This window comes from Lissotriton vulgaris, chromosome 8 (assembly GCF_964263255.1).
Source record: "Lissotriton vulgaris chromosome 8, aLisVul1.2, whole genome shotgun sequence".
Classification (NCBI taxonomy): domain Eukaryota; kingdom Metazoa; phylum Chordata; class Amphibia; order Caudata; family Salamandridae; genus Lissotriton; species Lissotriton vulgaris.
In genome coordinates this window covers 234758401-234778169 of record NC_141696.1, presented here as the reverse complement: position 1 = coordinate 234778169, position 19769 = coordinate 234758401, and the positions used below count along the sequence as shown (strand labels likewise).

General features: G+C 44.0%; 1 protein-coding gene across 1 annotated transcript in view; it reads left to right on the top strand.

The window, feature by feature from the left end:
* Window positions 1-588: 588 nt before the first annotated feature.
* BACH1 (BTB domain and CNC homolog 1) overlaps window positions 589-19769 on the top strand; it is a 143361-nt gene continuing 124180 nt past the window's right edge. The window contains exon 1 of the mRNA XM_086934014.1: window positions 589-711. The gene's annotated coding sequence lies outside the window, so the exon portion shown is untranslated. The remainder of the gene's footprint in view (window positions 712-19769) is intronic.

Below are 19769 nucleotides of genomic sequence, written 5' to 3'. Positions count from 1 at the left end.
GAAGGGCGGAAACGCATTTTACTGTCTATATTGGCTAAGAGGAGCAAATAAAAAAACAATGGAATGGAATGCGGTCCACAGTAATTACCAGTGGTTGAAATTAACTCATGCCGTTGTGCTGTCTCCCCCTCCCCCCTCCCCCCGTATTACGGGGAAGTCCAAGTCCGCAATAGAATACCCTAGGACAGAAGAAAATAATTAAGGATAAGCAGACCTGTCTAATATCACACAACTGGCATAAAACTGTAGGGCATTGGTGCAAACTACACAAAATAATGCACTGCAATAGGTAAGGGGTTGAACCGGCGGTCTGCGCTGATGTAACGGCTCTGGAAAAGGCAGCCACGCCTAACGTGCTTATCTCTCACTCAGTATGTGGTTACTTTTCTATTTTCGCTATAGATGTTCAGGACACACAGTACTTTCGTAGGCACATTCAATTTATGGCACCCCCTATAAAATCCTGGTTAGAAATGTGACCTGTACGCTGCATTAAGCAAACAGACATTGCACAAGCGGAACACTGAATGAATAATTTCAAGTTACTTTTTGCTTCTCTTGCCTTGCTTTTGAGACGTACAAGATTAGCAAAAATGCCTGCTCATCCCTGCTCAGCAAAATGCAGTGAATCAGCATTCTTGTCTTTCGTCATCACTGGTTTTGGCAGGCATGAGACGGGCAGCGAAGGAGAAGCGTGCGGGGCGTCGAGAGGTAAACTCCAGACTGAATTCTCACATCTTCAAATAATATTCATAGTTCTGAAGTAATTGAAAAACTCTTTTATGTATGGTGTGTTGTGGGCATGTATACAGCAGACTCTGCCACCGGGAGGTAGGTTTCAGGCACTGTTAGCAGTCCAGTGACTTTCCGCATGGTTCTGGGGTTGTCATTACAGACCAGAGGTGGATTCAGCTACTTGTGGCAGAGACGTTTTAAGGCATGGGCAAAGTGGTCTTTGGCCCAGGGCCCCTGCCTTTCAGGGGTCCTCCTGATAGAGCGATCTCTATTCTTCACAGCCTTACTCTGATGACCTTGGATAATTCTTAAACAGATTGTTTTAAAAACCATGTTCTTTTAATGTATTTTTGCTATGTGGGTGAATTTATTTTTGCTATGTGGGTGATGTGTGACAGTCTAATATAAACTTGTTACAGAGAAAAGTTGTGTTTATGTTTCATGCAAAATCCATACAAATGTCTTTTGGATCAAAACAAGACCTAACATATAAGAACTGGGATGGTGTTACAGAGGTTATTTTCAGTTATATTAGTGAGCTGCTGCTGTGTTACAATATTGAAAACACTCATCACTATCCCTGAATATTAGATGCAAACACATTTGGAATTCGGATGAAGGTGCGTTTGCACTGTCAGTGACCTGCCCATAGAAGGCATGAAAGAGCTGAAATTGGATCATAAACTCAACATTTTTCCAAATAGGGCCCCCAATATACTTTCAGCCCAGAGCCCCCAAAATCTTTGGGGTGACCATGAGTTAGGGGCTGTGTTCAGCTTGTGTTCTATGCTATGTGGTAGCTCTATGCATGTATATTTCATCGAGACGTGGTGTAGGACTTTGGTGTGTAAAGGTTAGGGCCAGAGGGCAATGCCAATTTCTTCGACATTGTCGAAGTCAATAGGTTTTGGTCGCTGCCTGGCAAATGGCTACATCAGCATAGTGTTTCGGGGTCCTCTGACGACCAACTACGTGCCATATTTGGTCCCTTCTGGATGTAAACAGAGTAAGGTTCAATATGCTTGTTGAATGTCATAGTATTGGCTCCCATTTTGTTTCATCAGATGGACATAGAACAACTTAATTTATCAGTTATATAAAAGAAATGTGTTACTATTCATGTGCAACGTTGGTGCTTGTTTAAACCTATGTACTGCAGCTGCATATGTGAGCTATACCACTAGCCTCACTGAAGGGAGCTTCAGGGCTCCCTTCTTGCTGAATGCATGCTGGGGACTTGCTGGTAGGATGCAGCTTGAGTTATGTGGCACAGTGAACACAGCACCCGTGTGAGGGCATACTACCCCACACATAGGGCATCGCCTGCAACAAACCAGGGGAAGGATGGAATGTTTGAATTAATCTCTACTGCTGGTGATTGCTCAGCCCCATATTCCAGTCCATTTTAGTGCTAGATTTGGGAGGGGACTAGGATTACACTCGTACATTCCCACCTCCTCCCCTTAGCTCTTAGAGGCACTCTTTAGGGTGCCTAAAGACTTCTGCAGCTTGAGAATGTCCAAAGTGGGCAAGTTTAGTCCCGGGAACCCTTACCCCATTTGTTAGTGGCAGGAACCAATCAAAACAAGGACATTGTGAAATCTATCTGATCTTCAAAAGGTCCGTGGTTTGTTCTATTCCTGTCTCGATCGCTAAATCCAGCTACACAAGTGGGACAACCGTTTTTATAGGGACAAGTGCGGAATGCTGAGTGGTAGGAATGTTGTGGATCCCCACAGCTTCCAGAACTATTTCGCACAGAAATGTGTGGCAAATGCCAGTTTTTAGCCCAGGTCTGAGGTTTGCAAAAAAAATTGTATAATCCACACAAGATGGACCACCATGGACTTCTCGGAGTGTTCCGTTTCTAAAAATGTCTAGGGTTGGTAGGTTTCCATGGGTGGTGGGCAAAATCATGCCCAAATCCACAGCTGTTTACATTGCAAAACATGGGATGGTTATGAGTGCAACAATTTGATCTTTCCAGGTTGTGTTTTGTGTCCTTTCCTGTTGTGTGGGAACCTATGTGGTATGACATTTGATGGATTCCAACAGATTCGGAAGTTTTCCCTCATAGAAATGTAAGGAAAATGTGTGCCTTCAGGCAAAATGTGAAGTTTGTTAGGCCTTCGGAGTACAAAAACTTTGTCAGATCCACGGCAGACCATCCTGGACTCCCCTGCAAGTCTAGTTTACAGAAAGTCAGGGTGTCTTATGTTTCCCTCGGTGGCAGCTGGGACGAGGCCCACAACCAAAATTCAGAGCTACCCACATTGCAAAAATAGGTTGGCTTAAAGTAGAAAAATTTGATTTGTCCATGTTGCACCCTAGGGCCTCTCCTTCCGTGGGCCCACCAACACAAGTGGGGGTACTCTTTTTATTGGGACAAGTGTGGAAATGGTAGGTGGTAGGACATTTCTGGATCCCTGTAGATTTTGGAACTTTCCTCTCACAGAAATGTGACAAAAAATGTGTGTTTTTAGCAAACATTTTAGGGCTGCAAGTGCTTCAGGTGTAAAAAAAAAAGAAGAAAAAAAGGTCATGAGATTAATGCAAGTCACACTATCCTGAAGTCAACTGAGTGTCTAGTTTTCAGAAATGTTTGGGTTTGGTAGGTTTCCCAGAGTGGCAGCTGAGCTATGGCCCGATTGCTTAACTACTCACATTTTTTTTCTTTAAATGTGTTGATTTTTCTTTAAGAAATGTGGTGTCTCTACATCATGTTTTAGAGAGTTTTGTGTTATGGCCAAGAGGCTAAGCCGCTCAAGTTCAGTAATGTTTTTTCAGGAGACGTGTGGAAACACAGAATATTACAAGATTTGTTTATTATCAATTGAATTTCTCTGCAATTTTGGCTTCCAAATGTATGCCAGGGTGCAATAACGAAAAGATATGCAAAACACCCTCTGAAACATGATGGTATGGGTAACCTCAAAATCAAAGGTTTACAAATAACAATTGTTCCTAACTAGTGCACATTCCAGAAATAAATAGGGTTCCTTCATATCCATTTTTCATTTATTATTTTTTTACCATATGAATTGGTGTATGGTCAATATAACAATGAAAAATCTTTATAAGCTGCAGCTCAATTAAGGGCTCTGGGTATCGAATGTCATTAAAGGACCTACAAACCCGATCTGCGCAACCAGAAGGGTCGACTGAACTCAACGGTTTATTGCTTTTGTACATCGGCCATCATCGTGATATACAAAATTACAGAAGAAAAAGTTGTCACCAGCAGTTATTTTTCCCTACTTATTTTCATTATTTATTTTTATTTCAACATTTAGTTTTTGGGAAAACCTTATGGGATTGTAAGGAAATTCTTCTTTCTGCATGTTCACCCCATGTGACTGCTGCTCCTGGTTTTTTCGACTCTGAACTTGCACTGAGGCCTGATAACCAACCTCAGTGCCATTGCTCTGGCCCTTAAATGGCTGATAGTTTCACCCAGAAATGGCATGAGTGAACTTACTTTTAATTCTGTAGTGTATGGTACCAGGGATACCCAGGGCCTCGAGGTTAAGGTGTCCATTGGGGAGTGCAGCACTTATTGTGCAACCACGAGTGAGACAAAGCAAAGTATGACTCCCAGTCTGGCTGGTAGAGCAGGTTTCACTGCTAAATCAACTTTGCCATTGAAAGCAATGGATCCCAAGCCTTCCCTTTTTTGTCAAACATATTTTTATTAGTTTTCAAGAGATCGAGGTAAATATAAATGCAAAAATAACATGTAGGGGAAGAAGGACCCAACTAATAATTTCAGCCGAACCGTACAGTGTGCTGATAGATCTTATACAGTTTGTGAACTAGTAATCAGCATCTTACAAGTATCTTTAGTGGTCAACTTTCGTTTTCCCCATCCTCTCCACTCCCCCAAAACACTAGAACACAAAAACATAAATGCAGATTTTCCACAGTTTTAATGTAAAGAAAAACATGATTTTATCAAAAAAGGCACGGAGGCTAATATTATGCATATCCCTTTTATTACCGCCCAAACACAGCAGCAACAATATCTAGAACTTAGAATATAATATAACATTGCAGAACTTAGAACATGAATAAGTCCCCATAAGCAGCAGCCATCTTCCTCTTTTGTTGCTGCTCGAACCCACGGTCCAACATTAAAAAAAAGAAATGTTCCAAATCGATTGCTGTGTAAGGTCACTGCCCGAGGACGTAGATGCCCTTCCATCTTAGCGTCCCCTTCAACCTCTTGGGGGTGCAGCGGCTGTGCTAGATGTGGAAGAAATGAAGGGCACGTACCCCCACACAGATAGCCTGGCAGACAGGACTGAGCTGAATTTTGCCAGCATGTCATGGGCTGTCTGGTATCAATTTTGCCAGCATGTCATGGGCTGTTTGGTATCACCCGGAGCCCGGGGCCCTACTTTGTGTACTCTCTCCAGACGCACCTCCGGCTCGGAGTCCCCCAGCACTGTAGAGAAGAGCCCCACCATGAAGGCCTCAGGGTCTGGGCCCTCACATCCTTCCTCCAGGCCTCTCACTCGTATGTTCTCCCAGTGGGAGCTGTTTTCCAGGTCTACACACCGGAGCAAAGTGGCCTTCAGCTGTGCTCGAAGGTCGTCGGATTGGGTCATCAAGGGTCTCATGCGGTTTTCCAGATGTAGCTGTTTGGCCTCAAGGTCAAGAGTACGAGCCCCGACTGAGTCCACGTCTGACTGCAGAGTCACCAGCCGACCTCCCATTTCTGACTTGAATGCTTCAACGGATGTCACTATGTCAGATTTAATGTCGTCCCTCAGCTCTTGCATGAATTCCCTTAGCGTGGTCAGCAGGTCATCTCTGGTGAGTGCCATATTGTCGGTTGCTCGTGTGGGTTCATCACTAGCTGCCCCTTTGGTAGCGGGGGAGAAGAAGTTGGAGACCCTTGGAGGCTGTGACTTTTTGGGTGGCATAGGGACATTCACCTCCCTCTGGCGGGAGCTTTCTCAGATGCGAACGAGCCATGGAGGTCTTAACACTACGGCCAGTCGTCAATCCTCTGCAGCTGGGGGTCAACTGGGTGAGACCCAGAAGGCCCGGGGCTCCAGGCTCTTCACAGTGGGAGAGGGCGTATAGGGAGTGATCCTTTCCCTTCCCAGGCTCCCCCTGCCGGCTCTGGGCTGGGGTGCTCAAATGTACCCTAGCCCCCCTCTCAGGCATTGGACTTGATTGGCGGTATATAGTGGGCCTTTGGGCTCGTCTTCCTTTGGAGAGGCACCTTTGGCTCTGTAGGGGGCTGGTGGGGACAGCGCCTCAATCTTTATCCTCCTAGCCGCAACAGGGATTCACAGACTGGGGATGTTAGACTGGTCCTCAGTTTGGACCCTTCACTGGGCCTAAACACCTCATCAGGTGCGAGAGTGTCCCCAGTCTGGGTCCCCTCACGAGGCTCTGGGCTGGTGCCTGGAAGCTGCCATCCTGGGGTCAGGCATTGGTCATAGCTGTATCTGTTAACTGGCTGCTGAGGTGAAAGGGGCCCCCGCTCCTTACCGGTGTTATAATTTGGCTCTTAAGTGGGCCCGCTCTTCTCCAGGCCCTCACTGGACCTATCCTAACCAAAAGTGTTGCATGTTGGGGGGTGTGACCCCCTGAACATGCGCTGGTGGCTCCGGTTAACTGTATTGAATATGTGCTCTCATCTCTGGGGTCCCTGGGAAAATGCCCACCAGGGGGTTGATATCTTACCGTCGGCGCCTCCTCAAGGGGTTACAAATCATCGCCTGGCCACCGCCATTTTAGGGCAAGGCACTGTAGTCGGTCATCTCCGCGCGCGGGCTGTTTGATTAAAAAGGCGGTCTCCCCCACTCCTCACCGGTCAACACCATGGGGGGGCCCTTCCCCCCCTCCAGTCTCACAGGGGCCCTGCTCCAGCCGTCTGGGATATTGGTGGTTGAGTGCTGGAACCGCACCAGAGCCAACAGCAGCAATCCTCACGCCTTCTGCTTGCAGGGGCAGCCCCCGGGGATTTTGCTCTCACGATTTCCCTCCTGTGTGCGGAGCCCTCAGCATACCTTGTCGCACCGAGCGGGTTCTCCCCACTGAGCAGTGTGACGGCCGCCATTTTGCTCATCCCCAGGTGCCCTCTGATGAGGTCTCCTGCTCCACTCGCCGCACCGGGAGGCCGTTTCTCTATCTGGCTGCTGCCTCTGAAGTCACTGGTGCGATATATGTAATATTTTGCCGAGTTTGGGGCATAGGGAGCTCCCGAACCTACTGGCTTTTTAGGGCCTGGCGCAGAGCCAATCCCATTCACGTCCGGTCGGCCATGATGGTTAGCCACGCCCATCAAGCCTTCCCTTTTAATATGGCAGGGAGCATTATATTACAGCGTTGGACATGTGGTTCTTAACATAACATGTCCTGACGGTACAACCCTGCATTGTTGTTTTTACTGTAGAAAGGCTAATAGCCTCATTGGTGGGTACAGTTACATGCTGTCAAATCAGTGGTGCTAACTTCTGTATGGGACTAGTAAATCTCATATTTCAACGTAGCAAAATAATTTTTGCATTAGACCAGACTTGATGGCCAAGGTGTATTTATTGTAATGTTTGTACGAAAGGTAACTTTAGTAAGTAGCCACTTTGTTGCCCAAAATTTCCCAATTACCCTTTATGGTTGTTGGCCATGAGTCGTACCATTGGAAGAGGTATGACCTCTGCCTGGCAGGAAGACCAAACGGAGTGAGCTCAAAAGGCGAGCATCAAAGGGGAAGCTGGCTTTGAATGGGAAATGGTGGACATACTGGAGAGGGCGTGATCTTTTGTTCTTGCAGACATGTTGGTGTTGAGGACAGAGAGGGGAAAGTTTTTGTCATACTGGTTGTCCAGTGGGCGCATAGACCGCCAGGTATCCACACCTTTAGGATGGGCTAAGGAGCTCCATACACCAAGGGAAGGGTTCTGCCATTCTGGGAGTGAGCAGAATGATGTATTCTGAGCGAGCTAGATGCCCACTTCACAGGAAGTCACCTCTAAGTGAGAGAGGACTTCGCAGTCCATTGGATTATAGTTGTCAAGTCAAGTCAAAAATACTTTTAGTGATTCTTTAAAAATCGTAAAAGAATGGCAAACCATAATACAACACAGAAAATTAAATGAACATATACATATATATATATATATATATATATATATATATATATATATATATATATATATATATATATATATATATATATACCCAGAGTTGCAGCTGAATCTTTTTCGGCGGGCTCACGGCAAGGGTAGCCACCCCCTTCAAATTTAACACACTCCACCAGCGTCTTCCTTCTAGCGATATCAGAAAGAATAACACAGGAGCCGTGGCCTCAGTAAATGGTGCAGTTTAATGCGGATACAACGTCCTACGCGTTTCGGAGTAAGCCTACTCCTTCATCACGGGCAAACTTTGTGTATCTCAGTGTGAATAATAAAGTAAAAAACTATGTCACGTGATAAGAACATTAACAAAATACTTCGCTTTTATACAATTTTCAATTGGTGTTTGTACTAACATTAAATGTGACTGGAATATATACATTCATCTTTATGGCAATCCAAAAGCACAATTGTAAACATTTTAAACATGTTAAACATTTTTAAGCATGATTTCAGAGTTTAAGGACCCTCGCCAAAATTAATGACGCTAGTCGCTAACACAGCATGACTCTCTGCTTCGAGTAAAGCATAAAAAGTTCAATGATTTCTAAAAAATGAATTGCACTGCAAAAATGATGTCTTTGATTATAAACCGAGTAACTCTACTAAGAGAGGATACGAACCCCTGACCTCAAAAGAGTGATGTACGGGGTGGCCCAGCCCTCTAGGCTAAGCGCATTTGCCGCGTGCTAACGTGACACGTGACATAGTTTTTTACTTTATTATTCACACTGAGATACACAAAGTTTGCCCGTGATGAAGGAGTAGGCTTACTCCGAAACGCGTAGGACGTTGTATCCGCATTAAACTGCACAATTTACTGAGGCCACGGCTCCTGTGTTATTCTTTCTGATATCGCTAGAAGGAAGACGCTGGTGGAGTGTGTTAAACATATATATATATATATATATATATATATATATATATATATATATATATATATATATATATATCTATTTCAAAACAGCAACTTTACCATCCGAAAGAAGTCAGCTCGAGCCCAGATTCGTTAGCGTGAAGTTTTTATTCAACACACAGGATGCCAAAAAACACCGAGAATTGCAGATGCATGCTTATCTTTACTTTGTAAGACACTTAAAGATGGCCGCCAATTTGTGGTATAACATACACTTGTGTGAGGACTAGTAGTCCTACCTTTATGTTTTTGATTTATTCACTTTAAAAACTTTGAAAGAGAAAACCACTGTTACCCGTGACCAAGGTGCGGCTGCACCGAAACGCGTCGGATGTTTTTTGGCATCCTGTTTGTTGAATAAAAACTTCACGCTAACGAATCTGGGCTCGAGCTGACTTCTTTCTGTTTTGAAATATTAGAGTGTCGCTTCCTCGCTCGAGCCCGCCGCCGCAAGACGGCTGGGGGACTGGCGAACTTTGCTGGATTCATATATATATATATATTTTTTTTTTTTAAACATAGGAGAGGAGAAAAAAACCTTGGAGTCATTACCACAGTTAAAAGGCTAACAAGTAGTGCAGTGCATTTATGAAAAGTCAGCAGGCAGGTTGTTTATTGGCTGCTTAGCTTAGTTCAATTTTTCCAGTTCCTTTGCTGCTATTTTCCAGAATGTTATGACATTACAGGAGAGGGGAATAGATAACCCTCCGAGACACCTGATGACTGCAGTTCTACATGTTCTTATCTGTTCATTCCTTAAAATCTCACGAAGAATGGATTTACGGATTTCAGTAAAAAGGGACATATACATAGTAAATGTAGTAGTGACTCCTCACCTTGACAACAGAGGTGGTATTCCTTAGAAGGCCATATACATTTCCATTTTGGGGTCAAATCCTTTGAGGGGAATGATCCCATTCGTAGCAACATATGGTAATGCTTTATGTGGTAGGAAAAGTGTTCAGTCAAATACTGTTGCGGTTTTAGCCTCTGGTAAGCCTGTATCACAGCCCAGGCATGATGTTTTTTTGCAAAAATCGTTTTATCGGTTAACAAAGAGATCCGCTTGGTTGTGGCGTTCACCACGCTTTTGAATCCAGAATACGTTACTGGTGTAGACCAGGCCACCCCTAGCTGTAATGCCAACAAAGATTCCTTCAGGATTGTCGTGGTCGAGTTAGCTTGTCTACCTTGATATTCAATCTCAACCCAACAGCTGTGAGCTAAAGTATGATCTTCTGCCTCCCTCATCCTCCAATAGAACTTTACTAGTGCACCTTGTCTGGCCATAATCTGTTTTTTTTAGCCCAAATTCTAAACAGATTTGTTCTTGTGAGGTGTGTAACGGTAATAGAAACAGTCTTTTGAAGATTATGGATTGTGCGGTATTTAGTATTGTGGCATCTTTGGTATTCAGGATTTCAGAGCCATACGAGATGGAGGGTAGATATTTTGCGGCAATCACTTTTAACAGATGACTGGTAGAGCAGCCTATAAGCTTTTTCTTCAGAGTTTTGAAAGCAAATAACAGCTGATTTGCTTTTATGCGTCCTTGCTCCATCTGTTGCTTAAAGTTAAGTTTGCAATCTAGCAGAAAGCCTAGATATTTATAGGAATCTACACGAGCCAGTGGTTGTTCTCCCAATTTCCAGGAAAAGGTACGCCTATTCAATGTTTTATTGTGTTTGGAGAAACGCATGACTTTTCTTTTGGTGATTGATCGTAAATTGGTGTGAAGTGATGTAGGATCCTAATCCCGTAATCAATTTCTGCAGGCCAAGTGGTGTTTGTGCTAGCAGCACAATATTATCTGCATATTGGAGGCACGATGTCGGTATTTTACCCAATTTTGGGGGGTCACCTGGGATTGTCTGAAGGTACTTGTTGAGATCTGATGTGTAAATGTTAAACAGACCGGGCGCTAAAACGCAGCCTTGTTTGAGACCATTTAAAGTTGGAATCTTACAGGTTACGCTGGACCTGCCTCCTTTCTTGATTTGGACCCACGTGTGGGAGTACAGATTGATAATGGCATCCAGAAGTCTGGGCGGGACCCCCCAAGCTTGCATTTTTACCCATAAAGAGGCTCTTGGAACTCTATCGAAGGCTGCTTTAAGGTCTACAAAACAGGCGTACAAGAGCCTTGATTTTGCGAAGGCTAGGTTAGCTAAAAGAGTTACCGCAGAGATGTTCATAAGGGTACCCATCCCAGCCCGGAACCCAGTTTGCGTTGGAGGAATAAGGTTTGTATGACTGATGCAAGACTCTAGCTCTACCAAGAGATTAGATGTGTATATTTTCGCCTCCACATCTATCAGCGCAATCAACCTGTAGTTGGAGGGATCCGAACGGGAACCAGACTTGTAGATTGGATTGAGGAAGCTTCCTCTCCAGGACTCGGGATCAAGCTGTCAGCTGTAACTTTGGGAAAAAGAGGAGTCAGGATTTGAGACCAGAATGGGGGAACTTGCCGAAACAGGGCATTTGGTAGACTGTTCGGGCCTGGGGCTCCCTCTGATTTTAAAGTTTTTATGATTTTTAAAACTTGATTTTCTGAAAACAACTCTGGATCCTCGGAGAATTTGTGGTTCGTGGGATCGTTGGTTTTACCTCGGCCTCCTGCTCTGTCGGTAATCCGCAATTTGGGGCTGATTGGGATCTATTTTCATTATATAGGAGTTCAATGTGAGCTCTCCATGTGGACTACAATATATCTGAATTGTGATGTCGATTCCGGCCGTTAGTTAGTTGGTTAATTTGTTCCCAAAAGAGCTTAGAGTCCCCTAATTTGCATGCATATAGTAGTTTCGGCCAAATATGTTCTTGGTACTCTTTTTTGGTAGATTTTATGTCCCTTTTTAGATTTTTTCTTGTTTTAGAGATTAAAAGCAGGAGTTCATGGTGGCATTCTGTTCCCCGGGATCGTAGTTTTCTGAGGTATTTATTTAGTTGTTGTTTTTGTTTCCTCCGGCTGTTGTTGAATCATTCTGCCCCTTTCACGTACCCTGCAATATGAGCGTGGGCGTTTTTAGAGAATTTTTTATTAATTTAATAAATAAAGGACTCCCAAGCTTTTATGGTCAATGTTTCGGAGTTGGGTCTTTCCAAAAGGCTGGTGTAGGTGCTTGTGATGGCCACAATGTTATCCTTATTCCAGAGGAGGCGTTTTAGGTTATAACATTGTGTTAAAGATGATAGGGCCTTTGCTTTCTCTGGGGTTGCAAAAGATTTTAATAAAGTAAAAGTTTGCGGCTGGTGATCACTTTCCGCCCTGTCTTTTATCTGGAAATTCGCAATGTACGGGAGAAGGTCCTAATCCGTAAAGGTATAATCAACGGTAGATCATGTTTTTTGTGTAACCCTGGTGTATGCTGCGGGCCGATCGGTCGGGCCTTGTCTGTTAAGTACACACATTGAAAGGTCTTTGAGGCGGGCTGCGCATTTCTTACCAGCTGTATCCCGTCGGTAATGGCTGGTGTGGCCTCCGTTTTACCCTTGCACCTAGTATATTGTAAATTCATGTTGAAATCGCCCGACAGGATGGTTTTAGCGTCTGGATAGGCAAGTTTTAGTGTTCTTAATGAGGTAATTAATTGTTCAGTTTGTGCTTTCTTTAATTTGGATGCAGGATGAATATAAATGTTAAGTATGAGCAGGGTCTGGAACTCCGAGATGACTATTTTCACGCACAACATCCATGAACAGTCTAAATCAATGATCGAAGCATGCCATGGAATTTCTGTTGAAATAAAAATGGAGAGACCCCCTTTTGTTCTTCCATATTTAGTAGTTCTCTTAGCCGGGTTCAGGAATTCCTTAAAACCAGTTATTGGTGATGAGGTTATCTGCCAGGATTCTTGGAAGAGAATAATTTTGTATTGTGTAATAAAGGCCATGACGTCGGGGTCTTCTAATTTTGAGTAGAGGCCATGCACATTCCAGGAACAGATGTTACAACCTTGGTGTGAGACTGGAGCTATTGGTGAGGTGGTTCATGCAATTCCCAAGGGTGTGCCTTCTATGTTTGAGACCCAAGGGCCTGAAAGCTTACCGGCTTCAGCATGGTCAAAAGTAATGGTGATTTTCCTGGCCGAGTGCACTCTATCTCTTGTTTGACTGCGATGATGCCCCTTTTTAAAGACTCACAGTAATGGGAGGCGATTGTATTGGACTTGGGTAACGAGGGGGCATTATATTTTTTAACTCGATTCCCCAATTGGCGAACGTAACCCTCCGCTGCCAAATCTGGTTGGTGTACATTTTGTTAATAAATGTAGCTATTGTAGCTTCTTGACCGGTGAAACTCTGATTTTGATTACATTCGATACTTTCAATATCATTGGTGTTTATATGGCTTAGAGATGGAAGAGCTTGAAATAATTTAAGCAAGACACTTCTATTTAGAATGTCATGCATTCCCCTTGAAACATATAGTGGATTGAAAACCAATGTATTGTTAACTGGGAGATCGTACTCCGATTCATTGTCTAAGCTCCTTTCTGTTTTTTTCTCCGATGATCTGGGGTAAATCTCGAGATTCCGGGGTGTTTTTCTGTAGGTAGGTTTCGCCTCTCCTGATTGTTTCAACAACTTGGCTTGCGTCTGTACCGATTTCCTCAGCCAAGGTCGACACTCCCTGGTTTGTTTCCCTTGTTGCCGATTTGGGGCAACTCTCTGATAATTGTGTAGCCTGAGTTCTTGGTTTGTGTTTTTCCTTTCTGGCTATGGGTTTAAATAAACTGTATATTTTCTCTAGCTAGGGTGACTCCCTTGTATTGTGGTTTCAGGTATTGTGCGGATTTGAGAGTGGCATCAGTTGCTCCTTAGAAGTTGCTACTCCCATGTGGTTTTGGAATGTATTGTCTTCTTGGTGTGTTCCGTTTTCAACTGAAGTTGCCGGGAATGAGTCCTGAACCTGATTTATTTGTTTGTGCTTTCTGGGCTTTCTTAGTCGTTTTCGCTCTTGCTTAGATAAAAGCCTTGGTATTTTTAGGTGAATTTCCAAGGACTGGTTGCATTGTTCTTGGAGAGGAGGATCCTGGGCGTTTAAGTTGTCAAAAACATTTGGTGACTTGGGTGTAGGTGTTATTAATTTAGTAGGTTAGATCGATACAGAGGTGGACTCTGTTTCACTACTTTTTTGCCCCACTTGGGGATCGGGGCCTTCCAGATCGATATCCGTTAAGACTGCGTTTTCTTTCTCTGTTGATGTTGCTTTTATTTTCTCTGCAGCTGTTGTGGGGATGGTTGAAACTTCCCTTGTTGTACCCAGTAATTCGGTAAGTATAGTTGGGACAGCAGCTAATTTATCGATTATCCGGGTACAATGACAGTGGCACATTTGAAAAGCGGTTTCCCGGTCGGCCTGCACCTTCAGGATCATCTCGTTAAAGCGGTGTAGTTTTTGTTCGACCCCCTGAACATGAATTGCGAGAATATTTAGGAGGTCTACTTAAGTGTCCAGTTTGTCTGCATGAAGTGTCATTGCTCTGGCTATTGTGTCTAATGTACTTAACAGGTGAGGCCAAACTGGAGACTTTGGTGAAACTGAGCTTGCACGGTAATCCCAGTGGGGCGAATGCCCTAGGGATGGTTCGCTCAAACTACCTGAGAACCTGATAGGTGATGCTTTTTTTAAGATAAATGGTGACTGAAAGACTGATCCTAATTGGTTTAGTTGGCGATCATTTTGGTTATCCAGAGAGGGGTGTTCTACAATTTCCGGCCTTTGGAAAGATGAATCAGGGTGGCCTGGAGTGGCAAAGCTTGAGTTGGCTCTCCCCTGACTAATGGGGAGATAGGCCCCCTTTTGTGGGTCTAACATACCCAAGGGACTCAAAATGGGTTTGTTGTGCTGATGTGCTGAATTGCATTCAATTTGACAGACTTTGGCACTTAGGCCATTATGACCACAGTGTACTGGTGAAGTTTGATGTTCTTGTGACAAATAAGGCAGATCCGGGTGAGACGAATGGTAGTGGATTAAAACCTCAGTTACCTGGGAAGTTTTCCATTGGTTGGTCTCCAGAAGGGCGAAGATTTCCGGGGTTAATTGTTCTGGGCTCTGTGTTTCTTGATTTTTGTCGCCTAGCATGCCCAATCCTGCGTTCCGGAGATCTTTTTTTTATGACCATTCCACTTCACTATTTGTTGGTTTTCTGTCCCCTAATGTGGACGAGTTTGCATCATTTTTATTTAGGAGGGCTTTACCGTTGTAGCTTGGGTTAGTAGGATTGGGAACTTTCGAGACAAGACCGCTCCGGTTATCCTCCGTAGCTTTAATAGCAACCTTTTAATAAGTCCATAATCAGTGCTCATTTGCTGCTTTACGGGCAGGAGTTATGCCTGTTGAGGACCATGCGAGTTGCCGCACGGATTGCCTTCTTGCTACCATTGCACATGGGTTGAGGGGCGGCCTCTACAGAGGGTTTTTCTGTGGTTTCCAAGATGTTTGCCGTGGGAAGTGGTACATCTATTATTGATCCGCACTCGTGCCATACTTCTGTTGCTTCCATTTCTTCTTTGCCCTCTATATTTCGCGTGCCAGGATATGCTGAGGACGTGTGCGAAGGGTTATAATTTTGAGCTGTAATATCAATCATCGGCCCTTCCTTATCCTCATCCTTGTACTTCCTCTTTTGGGCTGGGGCTGGGGCTTGCAAGTGTTTGTCTTTCTTGTCACCCCCTCTTATTTTCCCTGACTGCATTTCCAAATTTATTGGGCCCACACTCTTGCCACACTTTTGCCGGACTGTAGCTTTTTGCCAGCCACTGTATAGTTCAAGCAGGTCGCTGAGCCGGGACACTAAGCACTGAACGAGTATATATCTATCCGGCGAGCTGAGTTTGCTATAACAGTGATTGTTTCAAATGGGGGCTTTAAATAATTGGTTCCCTGTAGTGAAACTTTCAGAGGAGGGCACGGTTGTTTAATCTCTGCCGGGGGTGTGGAGTTAGTCTGTATCTTATCTTTTTCTTTCTTCCTTCCTCTCCTCCCAGCAGCGTAGCTAAGGAGTGGCAGAAGGACAGTTTCTGGGCAAGTTTTGGAGGGGCAAGCATGGAAGGCGGGTAGCGCACAGGTGCCGGCTGCACCTGGTCTGAAACAGGTCTTGCCCACTCGCCGCAACTTCCCACTTTCCACCTTCCACTTACCGCCACTTGATGGCAGCCGCAAAGGCACCTGCCTGCTGCGGGGTCCTGCTCCTGGCAGCAGTCACCCCAACGTCCCTGGAACAATTCTGGGCCACAGCCTTCGCGCACTGAGCACCCGCCTCAGCACACGCCTCCGCGCAGGGGAGGCACGCACCTTTAATCGCGCCGAACCTCGCTACTCCCCTGAGTATCCGTGAGTTGGAAGGGCAGCAGATAGATGCACCCTCGCTGTGTGTGGAGTGCGGGGGAGCCACAAGCAGGACACAGAGAGCAGGGGATTGAGGTCCGGAGCGGCCGGTGTCCTCCTTGCGTCTCCTCACACGCCTCCTCGGTCAGCGTGAAAACCTAGACATTGGCTAATAGTTGCTACATTCCCTCGAAGGCACAGACTGGGCATAAACATGGCATCCCTGGCACCCAGACCCAAGTTCTCATCTATACTAAAGAGTGAACCAAGGAAGGACTGCCCTGTTGTTCCCTGGACTCAGCAAAGAGAGTCTGCACCAAGACTGAGCAGCCTATGCCCCTTGTGCAGAAAATAAGTTATCAACATATCACTAGTTAAAAGGAACCAGTGACTTTGTTGTAACCGGAGACCAGTAGCAAGTGCCTTTTGACTGGACTTCGAGAAACATCGCCGCTGTGGCCAAAGTCATCCCACCGTGTTTTGGGATTGCAGAATCGCCCTAGGAAGACAGCAGTCACTGGATCAGAATCCTCAGACCCCTACAGCCTCCTGTATCCCTTACATCAGGACTACTCCATTGAAGTCTTTGGCGGTTCACCCATAGAGCCTGGAGCTGGACAGAAGACTGCTTTGATAGTGAGATAACTATTCGACCAAGCCTCTTTGGCTTCTGTGACTTGCTCCCTGTCGGAGGTGCTCACCCAAAGCAGGGCAGAGTAGTAGTTTCCACCTTTATAAACATTTGCCAAACTTGCAAAGTATGAGCGTGAGCATCTGACATTACGATTTATTGCATTGAATGGCAAAGCAATGTTTTATTGTGCCTTTATCTTTATCATATCTCCGAAGCCTCCCGTCGATTTTTGTCGATGAGGTGTTATTTTGAAGATAAAAGTACATCCTATTTATATAAATCGATGTTGGATTTTAATGGTGTTCTTTTTCTTTCCTATTTTACTGTTTTGGTACTATTGATGATTTACACTTACCTTCCATAAAGCCTGACTGCTCAGAGCCGCAGCTACCCAAGGTTGAGCTAAGGTTTTTCAAACGAATCTGACTAGACACAGTACAGGTAGTGAGTTTATTACACGGTGAGGTCCCACAACCACACCATTATAATAAACATCTTTTCTTACAGGTATCTACGCAAACAACCACTTACTGAATTTAGAAATGCGTCTACTTTTAAATATGTGTAGCTTTCCGAGTTCACCCATGGGTTTCACACCTGCTTCCATTGCAAAGCGCTAGAAAAATTGAAACTACAAAAACTAGGAAACACGGACTACCACTAAGAATATAAAAAAACGATGGTAAAAAATATTGGGATATAACACTGCCTAGTCCTGAAAGTTGGGAAGTCTGTGATCGTACCACAGAAAATGTTTAGTTGATGCCCTGTTTAAAAAAGAAATTCTTGCACAGCACTTTCCTCCAATTTTTTCTAAAGAAAGTCAGGGCTGTAGTAGCCACAGCCTGGTGGGGCTGGGCCAGCCCCTATTTTTGTTTGCTTACCTCAAATGCCAAAGACAGTAGCCTGTGCAAGGAATTCGTGCTTTAAAACATGTCCATAACATGAACAAAATAAAAGCTGCAGTGAATGACTTAATCTGAATTTCGAGAAAAACATTTCCAAAGAGGATAATGTTTTCCCTTCTAGAAGAACAATAAAAACATTAGTAAAGATGTGCCTTTACAATATCATGTCAAAATGAGGGTGAGCAGGGCACTTGAACATTAAATAATGATAATGCTGAAATGTAAGCTATGTTTTTACAACAAAGGGAGTTTGGCCCATGCGGACAGAAGTGGGGTAAGGGCCCAAAATGCTATATGAAAAGGAAGAACCCACACTTCGATAAATTTCACACCATTTGACTTTAGTCAAAGTGTGAAGGAATGAGGAAGTGAAGAACGCTGCTAAGCTGCAAGACTCACGGCACTGGGCGCTTCAGAAGGGCCACCGGTACAACCCCCGGTCTCTTCTTAGAACTAAGGCACCCTGAATTTCGAGGAGCTGAATATAACATATTAACTATGTGGAAAGTGACCAACTCATATCTGAAAATTGCAGCAAACCAATGATTCTCCTTGCACGATACATCCAGAAAAACGCACAGACCCTACAAATCTTCACAAGTGGGTTGGATGAATAGAATCACCTCAATTCCCCAGAGGTTTAATAAACGGGGAAAAGAATTCATTTGGCCCTGAGGAGAGTTTGAGAAGAAACCTCACAGACTCGAAACGCGTAGGCGGACAGGATCAAGTCCTCAGTTCTGATAAACAGTTTAGATTGCTAGGAACTACAAGCCTGCTAACATTTCTACCGAGAGGTCGTTTTGTTCTTTTTGGAGACCCATTAATAGGCTCCTTATTGGTCAAATTTAACAATTCTTTAATAATGTCATGTAAAAATATATGGTTATAATTTTTTCCCCCCTTCCTTTGTGAAACAATATCACATGTTTTTTGTACATTGTATTTTTCATTAGTGGTATGTCTCTACAATTTGTTTTGTATGTTGCGTTAAATTGTTGTGTTACGATGCACTTTTTGATTTAAGTTTCTTGTCGTACGCTTGTGGTGAGTACGTTCAAGACATTGTGATTTCTCTAGACTGAAGTGACTTCTACTTTTTGATAAAATTGATAAATAAAACGGCGCAACTAATCACCCAGATGAACATATTAAACTTTGTTTATCTTCTTTCATCCTAAAGTCAAATGGTGTGAAATTTATCGAAGTGTGGGTTCTTCCTTTTCATATAGAAATGTAAGCTATGCACATGTAACATATGAGACCAGAAATGCTTTAGTGGGATTTAAATGCAGGCCTGGAAGTTATTGTATTGCTATCCAACACAGCAGAGGAAAACAGGTGTAACAAAAAAGTTTAACCCTCCTTCTAATGGTTTCAGAAAACGTTTTTTTAAATGTGACTGAACAATTTACTTTATAGCACAAAGTTATAGGCACATTGGCTTACAGCCCCAAATAGTTAAAATGCTCATAAAGCTTTCTAATACATTAAGATCTGGAACAGTACCAAGGAGCATTTTTCTTCACAGCAGCAAACCATGGATGCATATAGTAAAAGACTGCATGCAGTCCTTCCACAGTTGCATTAAGGCCCTAATGAATGAGGAGCCTTCAACCCATTAGCCCTTAAATTTGCCACTGTCCCAATAAATCTTTACGAAAGAGTCAGCCCAGCCACTATGGTCTATTAAAAAATGTATGTGCTTGAAGACCTAAAAAAATATTCACTTTCACTGTTGCCTATGTAATTTACTCCAAAGGCACAAAGAGTAAAGCAGATGTGCATGTATGTGTTATATGAGTGCACAGTCTCCTCACCCATGCAGATGTGCATGCATGTGTTATGCGTGCACAGTCTCCTCTCCCATGCAGATGTGCATGCATGTGTTATATGAGTGCACAGTCTCCTCACCCATGCAGATGTGCATGCATGTGTTATGAGTGCACAGCCTCCTCTCCCATGCAGATGTGCATGCATGTGTTATAAGTGCACAGTCTCCTCTCCCATGCAGAGGTGCATGCATGTGTTATATGAGTGCACAGTCTCACCCATGCAGATTTGCATGCATGTGTTATGAGTGCAC